A 6000-nucleotide genomic window follows, 5' to 3' on the forward strand; every position below is an offset into this window, starting at 1 on the left:
TTAAAACCAAGAAGTCAATCTTTGTTTACTTAGCTTATGACTTAAGACTCCACGAGAGTCTGTGGTGGAAAGCTCGGCAGGCCTGCATGGAGTTGGACTTTGGAGCTGGAGATTGTTATTTATTTATTTATTTATTTATTCATTGTTTTATAAGAAAGCAGCCCAACTATCACACTTGAGTTCTTCCAGGTAGTTGTTATTTGTACTGTGTTATACTGTTGCTAAATACTGATTTTTACAGTGACCCAACGGAATTTAATGGCATTTCCTGTTTCCGTCCTCTGTGGTTATTTGTGGGATATTTTTAACTCATATTCTCTGTGAACAGTTTTAGAGCAGTGATGTTATATCCAGACTTTTCTGCTGTAATGACTTCAACATCAGACAAAGGACAAAGTTACAGGATTCAAATTACATCAGTCTTCTTTTTACATCTATGCTGCAACATATTTTCAATTTTTCAGCTTCATCAGTCCTGAATCATCATCATCATTATCATCATCAGATCCTCTCCCTGGGGCTGTGCGGCACACAGCGAAGTGAAACAACTCGTCTGCTGCCTCTACGTGTGGGCGCTTCGGAGGAGGCAGACGTGGAAGCTCGCTTGAGAATTTGCCCAGAAGCAAAGAGCCAAACACTCTGAAACACACGGGGTGAAACATGCCAAGAGGAGCGATATGGTGATCACATCGCCGAGGTTTCAGACTGCACATGATACCGCATGTTGACAGACAACATTTATTGATGGAGAAGAGTGCGTTAAATTTTTACAATCCAGGCCATTAAAAAGTGAGAAGTTTTTGTGGCAGCTGAAGTACTGACAAATCCCGAGCAAACATCATGTGCTAATGGGCTTATACTGCCAATAAAATGTGTACAGACTGCTTTAAAAGGTTTGGAGACAGGACCGCAGCAATGCAGTCTGGGAAGGAAATGAATGTGATGGATGTCAAAGGTCCCATGTATACACGGTGTAAACATTTCTCCTCAGTCTTCGCTTCTTTTTTTTCTCGAAAATTACCCAGACTCTCCTCGTCATCCAGATGTTTGTGTTATCTTACAGTCTTATAGAAGTTGCATTTTTATACAGCAACAGTTTATGATGCATGGCAACGCTGAGAGAAGTTGACAGCCTTACAAAGCAATGAAAATTGCAGGCAGGATGTTGGGGTAGATGGAGGGATAATGTGCTCTTGTACTTATTTTATTCCACTTTCTACTTTTCTTTTCTTTTGACCTGGTAACGTTTCCCTTTCAGCTAATTTTCAACCTCTTTTTTTTTTTACTTTTGCCAATCTCACTTCTAGTAATCTGGAGGACATATATACCAAGACTTTCTTAAATATAAACCATGTGCACATCACAAAATCACCTTTTTTATGCATTACATATATCCACCGGAGATGTCTTGGGAAAAGCTCAGGTATTGATTGTTTGTTGCCTTAAACAAAACCAGATTTTTTTTTCTGAAGATTGGTTTCTCATGGCTGTTTTCTCTCTCAGTCAAAAGAAAAAAAGAAAAGAAACCTGGCTAATCTGCCCCCAATGCCGTAAATAATAAGAACAAATCTTAGTGTTAATAAAAATAATAATAGAATATTTGATTTCCACATATGGATGCATCATTCCCTCAGATCAGATAATTGTCATTATGTGATATTAAGACAAAGATTAAATGAAAAATCAGAGTCTGATAAAATCTAATCACTCTCGTTAATGGCCAAATGAAAACAAGCCAGAATCAAGATACTGTAGTGCTTCTTTTTTGGTTTTGTTTTTTAAATGACTTGGGTGTCTCTTACGTTTTTCCCTTTGAGGATTTATATTTACTGTGCCTGAGGGGTAAAAACCCTCTAATGATAGGACTGCTAACACAAGCATTTGGCGGGGCAACACCAATTGCCTTTAGGGAGGAACAAACTGGTTTCGTGGCTGCTGGCACTTGTGAATCTGTAACATGTAAAGAGCTTCAAGCATACTTCTGTCATCACTTGCATTTCGGGAGCTCATCAGAGTAGAATGGTGTGTGTGTGCATGTGTGTGGTGATTGAGTGCAGACCATCTGCACTATTTCGTGCTCGACTTTCCAAAGCTTTTGTGGTGTGGGTGCAGAATTTGCACAACACCTTGGACTCTTTACAGAAAAGTAATAGGCTTAACAATCAAGAGACGCAGTTGTTTTCTGACTGACCACTACCTAAATTGAGAAACAAAGCCCAATGCACCTCTCACGTAGAGCGGGCGGTCTGAAAGCTATAATTACATAATGTGCTTATTTTGCAAACCTGTCTGTGAAATACTATGCCTCTGCAGATATCCATCAAATATTGTAATCCAGACTTGCAAAAAATAAAAAATAAAAACTGGATTTCCAGTACTTACAATATGAGTCCCACGTGGAATGTCTGGAGAGTCTGGCTACAACTACTTCCACATCAAAGCTGTATTAATTGATTTCTACCCAGAAAATGCTATACAAGCAACTGTTGGTATAGCGCTGACACATTATCATCTGTAGCTGGTTAACTTGCACATTGTTTGCACATGGCTTTTAAGCTGCCTGCTGTTCCACTTTTCTCATCAGCTGGTTGATAACACTGTCTGTGTGACAGGTAACGTGCTGTCAATAAATGTGCTATCAAACCTAAGAGACTGTATAAATACCTTTACAGTCTATGATAAATACTGAACATATACTGGACCACATTGTCCATGTGGCCTAACACATTCACAGACACACACTGACTGTTCCACCATGCACTCAGACACTTTATGAACATTTCAGGTTGTGATTGTGTGATTGTTGAAGTGATTGAGCCTAAATATTTTTATGTTTTGTAATGTAAAGGGAGGCAATGCAAGCAAGAATTTCATTGCATGGTTTTACTACGTATATGACAATAAACATTTTGAATCTGAAGCATTGGTTATGTTCTCTGCATAGTACAGTATAGCTGTTTTTGCCGTTTTAGTTTTTGTTTGGTGATAATCAGGAGATGACAGAAAATGTTAGGAAAGAGAGGGTAATGGTAATTAACACAGACCTCCAGTGAGATTTAAACCAAGGTATTTGGCACTGTATGAATCATAGACCACCAGGCTACAGTGACAGAACAATTTCACATCAACATTAAACAGGCTGCACTGACAACACTACTTAATGTTGATATAATAAAGGACATGGTGACATAACCCTTTATATGTATGTTATGTTAAATACATTTGCATTGAGCCATACAGTACAGCCATAGTGGCTTACAGTGGAAAGTCAGTAAAGCTTCAGTGCAGCAGGAAGTCTTGGTGTAAGTACCAACTACTACATCTGTTCATTAAGTGCAAGGAGATCAGGTAAAGGAGAGCAACAGTGGATAGTAAGGGCTAGATAGGGTGTTCGCAGAGAAGGTGCTATCAGGACAGATGGCTCCCTGCCCTGAAAGCAGTCACTAGCTTGTTCTGAGACTGTCCCATAAAACAAAAGCCTATAGGTCTTTTGTGCAGCTACTATGAGTTATGAGAATATAGGTATATATTTCGGTAGGTGATATCTATCCTTGATTGACATGAGGCCGCTGCAGCTGTAGCGGCGTCATTTCAGGGGAAAGTGCTGTGGATCATAAAAAAATTATAAAATGGTTGTGGTTGTTCAGGTAATAGGACTTGCTGTCCGTTACATGACACATATATTTGGGTGTCATCTGCATAGCAGTGTTATGAGAATCAATGCAAACGAAAAACTGCACCCAGGGAAGTGGGATGTATAGATCCAGTCAGCAACAAAGGGGACGCCCACAAAACGTCACATACGGTAAGAGCCGTGGGGAAAAACAAACCATTCCCCCAGCCGGTTATACTGTGAAAGCGCAGCATTTAAACTTTTGTATAAAGCTTGTCCGATGTCATGTTTTACTTTGAATCACTTGTATCTGCTGACAAAGAGCTATAAATTAAAAAACTCAGTACAATCAGGGTAGATTGTTGTCCGTACATTTTAAAAGACTGGGTCAATGATCTGACTCAGTGGCCCAAAGTGTCATTCCCTGACATTTGTCGCTATCTAACTGACTCACTTGGTACGAAACAATAGTACTTTTGCTATCGATATGATGAATTAAACTTGACATACGTACGTACCTGACACCTAATGGACGAATGAATGCCAGCACCGTATCATCATCATCATCACTGATGATGTGCTGGATGTAACGTAGGGATTTACACACAGAGCAGCATTAAAAACTACAGGTCTGCTGTATTTAAGGCTGCTCTGTAAATATGCTCAGTGTGTCATACGGTCATCGGACATGGGTCGCTATACGGCGGGATGGTAGCCTACTGACCTGGCTGCCCGGACAATAATCTACCCTGATTGTACTGAGTTTTTTAATATATAACTCTTTGTCAGCAGATACAAGTGACAGCGGACAAGCGTTACACAATCGTTTAAATGAGTTTAAATGCTGCGCTTTCACAGTATAGCGGGCTGGGGGAATGGTTTGTTTCCGCCCACAGCTCTTACTGGATGTGACGTTTTGTGGGCATTCCCTTTGTTGCTGACTGGATCTATTTGAAGGAAAAAGGAAAGGGGTCCCAGTGATTAGCCTTGAGGCACTCCTGTAGGTGGGGGTAAGATTGGATAAGGACATTGGTTCCTCCCATGACACACTGAAACAACTATGGCATCCTACATTTGGACCAGTTATGTTTTCTTAGGCTTCAGAGGTTGCTGTTTAAGTTCACCCAAAGCCCTACTGTTTTTTTCTGAGACTTAATCTGCGTGCCAAGAGGAGATAAACAGGCCAGACAGAGCTCTACCGTAAGGAGCCACAGACCCAGGTGGAAGGGATCGCCAAGTAGGAATTAAGCAGCAAACTGATTTTTCTGACCTTCAATCTCTGTGATGAGTTCGATGAGACTCAACCTACATTTTTACATTGCCAAATAGATTTACTTTAGTAGATTTGTGTGTTGTGTTTCTGGTTTGCCTAAGGTTTGTATACACTCAATGTCTAATTTTAACTGATTACACTGATGCTTAGCTCTGAAAGCACTGTGACAAGTTGTTGGCATAAGTAAATTAAGGCTGTTACTCAAGATGCAGCCACCAACAGTCCTTCGAGTCTTGCTGTGCCTGTGCCTTCGAGCAAGCTACCCCTCTACAGTTCATTCAGTCATTTTCTCCAAGTCAAACATTTTGAGTTGGTAATTTGTGTCTCACTTTCATTCCAACAGTGTATTTTGCAAAACAAATTCTAGAAAAAATAAGAGATCAGATGGACTGAAGCCATGCAATTGATGATGCCAGATTATAACCTACTTTCTCCTGTCAACAGGAAGTGGAACTGCTAGTGTGGACAATACTAGACAAGCAGCAGGATTAAGTGCACAAAAATAAATCACACTACCTCCAGGGCAGAAGTAAAGCCTGAAACTCCAACTCAGCGTTAGTGTGCAAACCTATAATTGGCCCCCAGAGGGTTCGGTTGGGCATTTATCTGCATGACCTACTCTCTGAAACTGCAATTGGATTATTAAGTGGCCAAATGAACCAGTTTGGCGCTAATATGCTTGAAGCAATACACTACTGTTGGTGTGATTGGATTACCTTGAATCACTGTGACTTGAATTAGAATAGCCATGAATATTTCAAAGATTACATGGGAATTACTATTGTGAAGCGGCAGAGGCTGTTAAAGATGGCTCAGTGCTGCAATCACCTCCATACCTCGAGGGAGGTATGGAGGGAGCATTTGTATATTTAAATACCTGGAATAGTTTGGATCTGCTACAGCCACTGCCAGTAAGTATCAGTTGCAAAACAAGACAGACTGGACTACAGGGAGTGGATACAGCCACAGGATTTGACTGTGCAAAGTAAAATGCAATTGACTGGTACAGTAATAAATCTTGCAAGAGCAACAGCACCAGAAAGGTGTTGAATAGTAGTCTGGATGTTTTAGAAAGCAAGTTATACTCTTATTTTTGGCAGGTTTCATGGTTGTT

The sequence above is a fragment of the Trachurus trachurus genome, assembly GCF_905171665.1.
Source record: "Trachurus trachurus genome assembly, chromosome: 6".
Lineage (NCBI taxonomy): Eukaryota > Metazoa > Chordata > Actinopteri > Carangiformes > Carangidae > Trachurus > Trachurus trachurus.